Source organism: Mytilus trossulus, chromosome 9, assembly GCF_036588685.1.
Source record: "Mytilus trossulus isolate FHL-02 chromosome 9, PNRI_Mtr1.1.1.hap1, whole genome shotgun sequence".
In the NCBI taxonomy this organism is placed as follows: domain Eukaryota; kingdom Metazoa; phylum Mollusca; class Bivalvia; order Mytilida; family Mytilidae; genus Mytilus; species Mytilus trossulus.
In genome coordinates this window covers 5,616,485-5,629,623 of record NC_086381.1, presented here as the reverse complement: position 1 = coordinate 5,629,623, position 13,139 = coordinate 5,616,485, and positions in this window count along the sequence as shown.

Below are 13,139 nucleotides of genomic sequence, written 5' to 3'. Positions count from 1 at the left end.
TGTTCGTCGTACAATTGACATCTATGGTTAAATGGACTTATAGACCCAAAGAGTCAGGTGTTCTAATTATTGTTTTGATATCTCACTGTATTATAAAATATTTTGTGAAAAACACATGTCACTATAATAAAAAATTTACTTACTTAATGACACCACTGTTCAAAGAGAGAGGCACCACTACAATGTTAATATGATTTTCATATAATGACGACATAATCTTTTAATCAGTTTAATTGAGATCAAGAGCTGGCATATCACTAACTGCTAGCTACTAGCCCTTTGTTTAGTTATGTAATGCATCATTGTAATTTTGCTTAGTTTCTTTTGTTACTTATTCTGACATCTGACTGGGACTTCTTTTAAACTGAGTTTTACTGTGCGTTTAGCTATATGTTTGTTTATTCTACATTGACTAGAGGTATATAGGAAATTGAGATCTCAAAAAACATGTTTGATATTGATTGCACCTGTCCTAAGTCAGGAATCTGATGTTTAGTGATTTTCGTTTGTTTAAGTATAAAAGGTAAAATCAAAAAAATACTGCACTTAGCGGAAAATCAATTCGGAAAGTCCATAAATACAAGGCAAAATCAAATAACAAAACGCTTCAAAAACGAATGGACAAGAACTGTCATATTCCTGACTTGGTACAGGCATTTTCAAATGTAGAAAAAGGTGGATTAAACCTGGATCTTTAGCGCTAACCCTCTCACTTTAATGACAGTCTCATCACATTACGTTATATTTACATTGATGCGTTAAATAAACAGACACAATAAATAAAATAGTCAAAATATGGGTACATCAGTCATCATCGTATAACAATTTTAAAAGGAACAATTTAACAGAACACAAACACATCTACTATCTACGAATACATTGATTGTTTTGAGTGTCTGACGTCAGAAATTTGTATACGTCACATAAATTTGTCGTTCAATGTGCATACAAACAATTTTAAAATTTACATAAGCAATGTTAGCATACAGGGTTAAAAAAGTAAGAGTATGTAAGAATAAATTTCAGAAATAGACCGAGATTTAAACTAGTCCAAAAGTTATGTATAAAATTTATAAAAATCCAAAAATAGATGATTCCATTACGCGATTGAATGATTTTGACGTTTGTGGTTCAACGTATATAGTAATTTATAATAGACATATATCATAATGACATATAATAGAACAATATCATACTGACGGGATCTTTCAAAGTACAGAATCACGTTATAAAAACAAAAGAAGTAAACAAAAGTCGCGTATACAAAACAAATCACTAAAACATGAAAGCCAATACAAACACATTGACGAGATGTATAAGTACCGAGCCACGTCAAACGGATATCACATAAAACCATTCAACAGTAAAAGTAATATTAAGAATAGAACAAAGACAAATGAAAGAATATTAAAATACGTTGTTAAAATGATAAACAACATCAGAACGTAGAATCTATACATCAAGACAATCGTGTATTATTTGAGAAGTTGATACGGAATATTTATCAACAAGGTCTTGGTACCTTCCGATGAACATTTTTTAGAAAAAGGACGAGACGTTCTTTGACATACCCCTGGTTCATCAACTTTCTACTCAGACATTGATGATGTTTTACAAAATGAGTAGGAGCTGCAATCTCTTGAATGTCGAATAAGTTGGAAATATATATCCCATATGCAGGTGAAGTTGGTATATTGCTACTAAGGTGGGGAAAATTTATAATTTCAAAATTAAAATCGTCTTGTTTGTTAAAGATTCTTGTACTGAGATGACTGTAAGTCAAATTCGAGATATAAGTCTAAAAATGAGGCGGATGAAGCCGTGTCTGTTGTTTTTCTAATCTCTAGTTCTGGTTCATAAGTGTTTCTCGTGTTTTATATAGATTATACCGTTGGTTTCCCCATTTGAATGGTTTCACTCTAGTAATTGTTTGGGTCATATATAGCTTGCTGTTCAGTGTGAGCCTAGGCTCCGTGTTGAAGACCGTACCTTGACCTATAATGGTTTACTTTTATAAATTAAGACTTGGATGGAGAGTTGTCTCATTGGTACTCATACCAAAATCTCCCTTTATCTATCAACCCCGCCCCATTTTTGCGACTGTCCTAAATCAGGAGCCTCTGGCCTTTTTGTCTTGTATGTTTTTTTAATTTTATTTCATTTATATGTTTAGGAGTCCATTTTCACTGAACTAGTACACAATTGTTTTATATAGGCAAATTTCACTCACATCAATTTTACCTGATTTTCACCTCAAACGAGCTTATACGTGAAACTGACTTGAAATCAGAATCTCATGTGAAACTCATGTGAATTTAACATTAAAATTACGTAATTTTATTTTGGTGTGGAATTCACATGAATTATCAATATAGTGTTTTTCAAATAACATTTAAATTTTCAAATTTAATTTCAAAAATCATGAAAAAATATCATTTTTTTCACATCAGATTCTTTCTTTATTATTTATTATATGTTGCTTTTTACATTAGAACGTTTTGTTGACTATTTTCCAATTGAATTGTTTAAAAGCATGATATGCAGTATATATGGGTTTTACTCATAGTTGGTCATGCAGCGTTATTTTGTTTGCTGAAAACATATATATATTTACGAACACGTTTGTTTTTGTGAGCGATTCAGTTGTTATTACGAATAACGGGAGAGTTGGGGCAAATAGAAATCGACGAAATGACATGAAAACCAACACACATAGGACAAACCCCTATTATTTTTATAATCAAATGGTGGATGACAATGACGAATTTTGAAAACGCTGATTAAGAGTACTCTTGAATATCTAATCCATGCTTTTATTGCTCCTTTTGTGTTTGTAACAAGCCAAGGATTTATATTAGACGGGAGTACGCCGTTGCCTAACGCTGACTGTAATGACTGAATCTCACTTCAGCATCCTTGGCTGGTGGATGAACAAAATACTCAGTTGGAACAAAATGTGAAACAAAATCAACAGGAAATAGCCAATATCAATGAAAAGTGTAGCAATTGTAACTGTAATAAAAAAGACGTGAATGTTAATATCATTAAAAATAAGACCGCAGTGTTTACTACTGGGCTGGTGATACCCTCGGAGACGAAACGTCCACCAGCAGTGGCATCGACCCAGTGGTGTGAATAGTTATCAAAGGTACCAGATTTATTTAGAGAGACATAACAGGACTTAAACAATTACAAAAGAGGGACGAAAGATACCAAAGGGACAGTCAAACTCGTAAATCTAAAACAAACTGACAACGCCATGGCTAAATATGAAAAAGACAAACAGAAAAACAATAGTACGCATGACACAACATAGAAAACTAAAGAATAAACAACACGAACCCCACCAAAAACTAGGGGTGATCTCAGGTGCTCCGGAAGGGTAAGCAGATCCTGCTCCACATGCGGCACCCGTCGTGTTGCTTATGTGATTACAAATCCGGTAAATAGTCTAATTCGGTAGGTCAAATTCATGAAAGGGAAGGGGATGGTAGTTACGACGTAAGGAACATATCCGATATCATTTGTGAAACGGTTATTCCATATCGGTCAACCAACTCGTGATGGCGTCCGTAAAATTTACGAAGGGATGATTTCAACTTCACCATTTGGAACTCTTGGTATAATAGCTTCCTTGTGAGCAGTAACCCTCTATCAAGAAAATCATGATAGGAAATGCAAGCACGGGAATATCGTATCAATTAGGAGATATATACCCCGTATGCAGGTGCTGCTGGAATGTGGCTACTTAGAAATGGAAAGTTCACAATTGGAAAGCTGAATTCATCTCTTTTGTCGTAAAGTTTTGTCTTCAACCGACCCTCATTGTCAATTTCTAGATGTAAGTCAAGATATGAAGCCGACTTAACTGTATCGGTAGTATCCTTTATCTCCAATTCGATGGGATAGATGCGATCCACATAGTCACCAAATTTTGAATTGTTTAGTGAAAGAACGTCATCTATATAGCGGAAAGTAGAGTTAAAGGATATTGCTAACTTCTTATCTTTCTTCCTAAGAAGTTCCTGCATGAAGTCAGCCTCATAATAATAAAGAAACAAGTCAGCAAGTAGAGGGGCACAGTTTGTTCCCATTGGGATGCCGACAGTCTGTTGAAAAACACGTCCTCCGAACGTAACAAATATGTTGTCAATCAAGAAATCAAGCATCTTGATAATATCGGTTTCAGAGAATTTCTTGTTTGAATCAGAATGATTCTTTACATAGTATGATTTATCCATCCCTAAGACAAGATACTTGTATCTACGTTGGCCATTCTTTTTTATGAAGCAAAGTAATACCAACTCTTTTAATTTGTCTTTTAGTTTGGAATGTGGAATATTTGTGTAAAGAGTAAAAAAGTCAAATGTTTTAATACTGTTACAAGATGAAAGAGAGTTAGATTGTATGTACTCTAAAAGATCTTTGGAATTTTTAAGTATCCACATCTGATTCACGCCACCTCTAGAATAGGCAGTTTCACCATAACTTTGAAGCCCGTCTTTGATTGCTGATAAAATGGATGTTAATAATTTAGAAAGGGGTTTCGTGGAGCACTTGGAAGACCCAGCAATATACCGTTGTTTGTAAGGACACTTATGTAGTTTAGGTATCCAATACAGTGATGGAAGATCCAGTTCTTCATCTTTGGTTGAAATACCAAAGAAACAAAGAACAGACCTATGATTATCCAGGATTTCCTCTTTGGTAAGTGTCGTGAGGGTATATGTTGGGTTTCCAAGTGAATTGTCTATACCTAATTCGTTTATCAAGCAATAAATGTAATGACTTTTACAGATAAAAACGATGTTATTTGGGGCTTTGTCTGCGGGGACAACAACATATTCATCATGGAGGTCAGATAGGTGTTTAGCAACATTTGGATCTTTGAAGATTGACGTAGCATGGGCATTGATGGACCCATTCAGTTTCTTAATTCTGATTTGTATTAACGACCTCACTGCCTTAATCCATTCGGATAGAGTGTCTACGTCTTCTTTCTCGCGCTTAGCCCATTGCCTGGCATAATCCTCGACTGAATCCATCAAAATTTTAAAGTTGTGTTTCCAATTGATGGATTTATGCTCACGATATTTCGGACCTTTCGATAACAAATTTCGTAGAGAAGTGTTATTAACAATGTTAAGGTCACCGGTAATAACGTGGCCAGCAGGATTATGTGTGAATTGGGAACTAGCACAAGTGCAATCAGGAGGTTTAGACTTGAAGTCGTCAATATCGAGATCCTGCAAAACGCGTTTGTAATTGAAAATTTTAGTTGCAATAGGTTTGGTATAGGTATAAGAAATTATTGGTACAGACTGGTCTTGGAAATAAGGAGGTATTTTCGATTGAACTAATTTATGATGAAGGATATTGCCTAGGTTGACGCCATCGAGACCTTTGTTGGCAAAGGAAAGATTTAGAAAAGATCTTTTCTCTTTTTCATCTTTTCCAATGCGAACTGGCTTGAAAAGTCTGTGACTAGCAATATCCGAAATTATAGCTTGTAGTTTGTATTGGTTTGAATGAGGGTTTGTAACAGTGGATTCCAAATAGAAATTGAACAGAGAATGAAGTTTTGAAAGGGGTAATGAATAAAGTTTCGTGCGAATGTGATGAATACCTAACGGTTTTTGTATGCATGGCAGCAAGTCATTAATAGAGACATCATGCAGAGAGGGTGATGTATAATGACGATGGCCATGACTACGTCTACGTCGAGGAGTCGAGTTGAAAATATTCATCACATTCACCGAGTTACACGAAATATAATACCTATACCATCAATTTTGTCATTGCAGCCATACGGTGTTGCAGTTCCCAATTGTCTAATCCAGTAGTCTTCTTTTTGTCTACGGAGAGTCGTTGAAAGATTAGGATTGTTCGAGCTATGGTATATTTTTTCAATAATTCGAACTGTCATAGAAACGACGGAATGATCGGGCTGATTGAAATGCTGGTATAGAATGTCGTTAGCATTGAGGTTAATGTCTGATCTATGACCGCACATACGTTTGTTTAGCCTTCCTTTCGTTTCACCGACGTAAACCAAGCCGCAAAGGTTGCACTCTAATCCGTAGACGAAATTTATCGATTTACAATTCAGATCATCGTAACTTCTGGTAAAATACGACTTCTTGGTCAAATTGCTAGTGAATTCAGCATCTGTAATTAAAATAGCACAAGTTTTGCAGCCTTTGCAATTGGTCTCACATTTTGAAATGCGACAGTGTTGTACTATGTCATCAAAAACCAAAATGTCTTTAAGGAGAACTGAACAAGGCTGTAAATGTGTAATGTTGCTGTTGTCACTAGGACGATGATCTGAATGAGTCGTGTTTGGGTTATTTGTCATGTCTGGTGATGAGGGGACACCTGCCGTATCAGACGACACCGTGCCCATGGTGACGTCTGTTTCGGACCTTTTGATACTGGGCGACGTCCGAGCCAGTTTCCTGTTAGTTCTTTACAAAGTGTATCAGATCTCCAAACGATCCTGGTGCTGCAAAAACAAAGCTAACAATATAGAAATAAAACAACAATAAACCGAAAATATGTTACAATCCGTACTATCATCAGCAAATGCTAGATCACAAGATTTTCTAGCACTTTTAAATAAACTCAAAATAAGTGATAATAGGACGTTTCAGTGGTGAAATACATGATACAAATAGCAATCTTATTGTTTATACGTGAATAGAAGAATGGACAATCGATTGCATAAACTCTTCTTTAGATAACGTTAATAAAACTCTGGGTTTTGCTATACACAACTGGCACAGGTATTAAACAGAGGTGCATTTTTTTTATATATATTCTTCTTAACAGTATTTATCTATCTATGTATATAATCAATGTCCTTAAAAGCACGGTTTTAGTTTTAGTTACAGTATTTAACATTCAAGCAATATTTGCGATGCTAATGACACCACGTGTTAAAAATATTATCATAATGTACAGTCAAAACTTAGAAGAGAAGCAAAAGATATTGAAAAAAATAAAAATCAGTTTAGTACCCATAAATAAAACCTTACATTAAGAACTTAGAAACGTTGGCATTTATTTTTTGCCGTTGTGATTCGCTCGTTTGATTTGCAGTTTATTAGGAGATGCACTGAACGAACCTTAATATCAGCTTCGGTAAGACTCATTAGCATATGTTTATATCTTCGTGAATGTGTTCATGTCCATAAAATACTTTTCTCTAATTGTTGTGCTGTTTTTACACTTCTTGAGTATTTCTCTGTTCTCGGCAAATGATTGGTAGATATTTACTAGTGACGTTAATTTTTCTTAGTTTATTCTGAGATTCCCTATTGTTACGTCATGAAAAAAGGCGACCTTGTCTGATGACACATAAAAAGAACACAACTTTCTTCAAATCTTTGAAAAGGAAGGGTAAAAATTATTAGAGAAACAGATCTCACCACTATATCTCGTGTATTTTTCCACTCTCAACAGTTAACTTTCAAATATGTAAAAGGCTCGGCAAGCCTCGCGTTTTAAATGTTAAAATTCATCTCGAGTGGAGAAATATCGTAACACACTTGTTGCAGTTTTGGAATCTATATGACCTTCTATTTCTCATATTAATTGGTGGGATACTCTTCAGATGTTTACGAATAGTTTAACTAAATCATAATATATATACATACAGGAAATGTTTAAATATTCTTTATTTATTACAGCATTTTGTCTGTAGATACAGTGTATGGGATTGTTCCTGCTAGTGGAGTAATACCATTTAAATCTGTCTGTAGATGCAGTGTATGGGACTGTTCCTGCTAGTGGAGTAATACCATTTAAATCTGTCTGTAGATGCAGTGTATGGGACTGTTCCTGCTAGTGGAGTAATACCATTTAAATCTGTCCACACATCTCTGGGGATTCAAAACTTGACTTATGTTAAAGTAAATTGAAAATGTACGTGCGAAACTATCGGAATATATCTAATATCTGTCTTTGTAACCACAAAATCCAGTATCCAAGGATATTTTTACATCGATATAAATACAAGACATGTTGCATACATATGCCTATACCGATATTGAATCGTATTACCACACAAGTAGCGCTTCTATAGTGACAAACTTATTTAAAGGAGATACAGTTCGAATAAAGAACGGACCAGAAATACAGGTTTTTAGTTACTGGATCACATATCATACAGATAGGATAAACATTGTTCTGGCAAATAAATTTGATATGACATATTATAATAATCTTATAATACAATTTAAAGTCGTGCATCATTAGTAACTGATACCAAGATGTAAAGACCTTTTTGTATTATATTAAAAAATATATTAATGATTTAAACGCCTAGATAAACATCACAAAAACAAGAAAACGTTTTTCAAAATTGCAACAAAAGTACCCTTTCGGCTATTTTTAATCTTTAATTCTTGTTGCACATGTACGCCTACATGTGACAAAAACAGCGGCGGAATATAAAAAAGGGATATTCATACGAATAAGTCGATGAAAAACTGCCCCAGTTATGACAAAAACGTATCGGTATATCCCTTTAACTTAGGGATACTCCTTCCGACCAATAAACCACTAAAATACACCCAAAAAAAATACATTTGAAGAAAATAAACTAGAAATATACCAGCAAAAAAAAACGTTGAACTAATTCAAAATGTGATTTCAAAATTTAAGGAAAACTGTTTCACATAAAAATCCTCCTAAAACGATAAATAGCTTGTTCCAGATATTAGACGGTGCATCTTTCTATAACCAAATATAATTTATCCTTACGAAATTATTCGATATGGTTTAGTCAAACTGTAGTGTCATTCAGGTGCAAATTATACTGCAAAATCTTTTACAACATCATTTATAGTTACGAAATTATATCTTTTTAATTGTCTTTTAATAAATCGTGTCATTTCCCTTAACAGAGCCTTTTCATCGACAATGGGAATCACTGATACAGGTATTCATTCAATGTCATGACACATCTTTATTGTGATGAATTGCACTGATTAGAAAAACAAAAACGTATGCATATGTTGATCGACAACAAAATTGTGGAGTTTGACGGATTGACAAGATCTTTGCTCATTGTTGAAGGCCATACGATGACCTATAGATGTTATTAATCTCTGTGTCATTTTGGGCTCTTGTTGATTGTTGATTCATTTGGCAATCATACCACATCTCCTTTTTTTTTTATATCCAAGGAAATTTCAAGCGTTAAAAACATCAGCATATGGCAAAATCTAACGCTCAAAAAAGGGAAACAATAGTAAACTGTTGTTTAATAGTCTAAAGTCAATTAAGCAAAAAGAAACCCGACTAACAAATTAAAACCGAAGGAAACACATCAACATTTAGACGAAAAACAAAAAACAACACAACAAAACAACAAAACAAAGCAAAAAGCACTGAAATGTAGTTTTCACCGGATTTTAATACCGCAAAAATGACAACATTGCGTCATAAGAATACAATACACTCAGGACAGAAAAATACATAAAAAATAATATATTAGTACATAACAACACTTACTTACATTTGTACATCAGAGAATTACACTAGGACTCCAAAAACGAAGTTTTATGCGCGAAACACGAACAGTGTTATTTTATGTATTTGTTAACAATGACAATAATATTGAAATCGGATTGTGTTTGGAATGATGTCATTTGTTGTATTTTACGACAATGTCGGTTTTTCTTAGCTGATTTAAAATCATGTTATACAAAAAAATAAAAGATTGAAAACAATCAACATAAAATAAGTCACTGAAGAAGAAGCACGACTGACTCTACTATACTGCAAATTAAGACATATGTTAAGGTACCGATATCAAACGAATTTAAAACAACTGTTAAATTACCGACTTGATATATAAGTTCATATTGGGCATTTACTTGTGTAGGAAACATAGTTTCATAATAAATCTCTTACTTGTTTGACAGTTGAGTATAATTTCGTCATATTAACAACAATGAAGGAGCCAAACAAACAGACAATAAACCGTTAAAGTAATAACTGTGCATCAATGTTTGGTCGATTGTTGTTTGTATTCATAAAAGCTGCATTTATAGAAAATGTAAAGCTCTAAAATGAAATAATTGAAAACAATCTTAGAAATCCTTTTTATTTTACATTTTGAGAAACATAATAATAATGTCCTCTTACTAAATTACCAATATACCAGTGTATGTGTAAGTCACATATGAAACAGGGGATCTTGAAATGTCTGATTCATAATTTATTCTCCATATTGACATAGATACAAAAACCTTACAACTAGAATCTATGACAAACTTGATGATTTCAATTGGTTTCCAAATGACATCTTCCCAATTCTCAGCAGTACAAATCCCTCTGTGCAATCGAATCGAATTTTCATATCTCATTTGATACTTTATGCTCCAGTATATATGTCCACACTATTTCAACTTTACGCAAATTACCAGAAAAGTGTAGAGTTAACTGGACTTTGGTGCAACTGGCTCACAAGTGAGAGGGGTAGCTACCCTTAAAACCAGGTGCAATCCACTATTTTCTACATTTCAATATTTTTGTGATTTTACTTTTAAGTAGATTATTTCAAAAGTTACCAAACAACTGAAAATAAACTATGAATTCATTGTTCATTCATTTTAAATCTGTTAAAATCAAAATGTCAAAGTCTTCAAACAGATGCAGCAATGTTTTTGCAGGATATTAAGAGGGGATTTTGTTGATTATTCTGACGACAGCTTTCAAATTTTGCAGAAAATATTATTCGAGGGAGGCTTACAAAAAAAGAAACACAAAGATGTGCAATTTGCTAAAACAATATGTCCCTTTTCAAGATTATCAATAGGGGAATTTTCAAAACATGATTGGCAATGATGCTCATAATTTACTTGTCATATCATTCGTTCAAAAGCTTTTTTGGAAAACTGGAAATGAAAAAAAAAAGTTCAAAACTAATTTTAAATGCTGGAAGGAAACTAAGATAAAGATAAAAAAAAAAAGTATTACTTTAGAAGTGGCAAAGTAATTAAACGTTACAAAAAAAATAAGGGAGTGGGAAAAAAGGAAGGAAAATATTACGGAAACCGATCTTTTTTTTTTTTTTTTTTAACACTTGAATATAAATTTATTGCACTAAAGCTGTTAACAATAACCTTACCGCTACAGCTTTAACTGTAAGGTACCCTGACATAGTTAGTATCTATAAGAACAGGGTTTCATATAGATAAGTATTTTGTTTTCTTAAATTTTATATTAGTATATTACAATTAAATACAATGTTCAATAATAATGTAATAAAATTCAGTACCCTGATCTGAAATAAATGATATATTTTCCTTCTATACATGTAATCGAATTAAATAACGCCCATTTAATACTCGTATCCGAAATTGAATGTTTGGTGTCAATTATCTCGTTTAAAAATTACATGATTTAAGAGTGTGTGACATCGATTTTCTTAATCGGATGGTTTACCTTGTTTAAAGGTGAGAGAGCATGCTTTTTAATGGATGTATGTTGAATTAGGCCGTGTTCACACCAAACGCTGTGTACAGTAAACATGTTTACATTTGGTTTAATGTAATCCACACTAGTTTCACATTAAATTTGTTCACATCTATACACCTTGTTTAGCTACCTGTACATAAGTTTTGTTCACATTTGTAAACTATATGTCATTTAAATGTTCATTACGTAGAACAGAATTCAAATTTTCGAAAAACTTTTCTAGCAGTTAGGGAACGACCATTTGACTTAAAAAAGGGGTGTGATTTTACCCCAATTTGATTTAACAAAAATCGGGTCATACAGATGATTAGAATGAACAAATGTTCTGAATCCGAAGTTTGCCCATACATTATAGACCTTTATCGGGACTCCGGGATCGGGTGTTTTTAAGCTCGGGATCTCGGGATTGACCCTTTCGGGATCCGGGAATTCTTTTTGTCTAATTTCGGGACTTCGGGATTTAGATTTTTTTAAATCGGGACCTCGGGATTTCGTGTTTTTAAGCCTGGGATTTTGGGATCAGGACCCCTCCTACCCCCCCTCATTATAGTGCCAAATATTGAATTGGTACCATAGAAAAAATAAATAAACACAAATTTTCGCCCGAGAAAAAAAGATGTCTCGATTACGCATTAAAAACGTAGGCTGCTTTAGCTTGCTTACAGACCAGACGAAAACATAGAATTGCTATGTTAAGGATCACTACATTTCTATCTTTTCTGTTTGTTTCAAATAGTTTTTTTTTTTTCCAAGGAGTATTTACATTTAGGCAGCACCCATTTGATTTTCTGGGGGGGGGGCTATGGATTTTTTTCTGGACAATTTTTTTTCTCCATTTTGCCGACAAGTCCAAAACATTTTTTTTCTTTCAATTCTAGCATAAAATATAGTGGCAGCTCAGGGTGAAACAAACATTTTTTTTTTCTTAGGGTCAAATACAAATTATTTTTTTCTCCAAAAACTGGAAACAAATTATTTTTTTTCCAAAAAGAATCAATAGCCCCCCCCCCCCCCCCCCCCCCGAAAATCAAATGGTTGCTGCCTTAGCAAAAAGAGGGGGTTATAGTTTTTTTCTAACTGTATTTAAACGGACTTGAGATACTGCACAAACAAACAATAAGCCTTATCCTTTTTCAGTATTGCATTTATGAGTGAATCGTTGATTGAGTAAAGACCAGTGGCAAATATTTCTGTCAGTGTGTACGTCAAGTCGATTTGGGAAGACCTTTTCAAATGAATTATGTGTTCGGCAATGATGATGGATGAGTTTGTCTAAAAATAAGGCTACGTAAAAAAAATTATAACAAATAAATATATCAAGTTTATACAAATATTTCTTCAAAGAACTTTATTAATAAGTGTTATAAGTATCAATTTTATATAAAAATCGCTTCTTTTTTAAATATATATATGGGAAAATTAAAGTTCTGAATGCCTAGTTTAGTCTACACTTAACCTACACAATGCCTACATCGACTATCGACTGCATGTAGACAAAACATGATTTACACTACATGTAAACATTGTGTTTTATCAATGAGAACGTAATGATGTTTAGTTTATGTGTGAGTTACACTAACACAACACCGAGTTTAGGTCAATGTGAACACGGCCTTAGGCTACTTTACTTCTTTTTTATTTGGATTTTA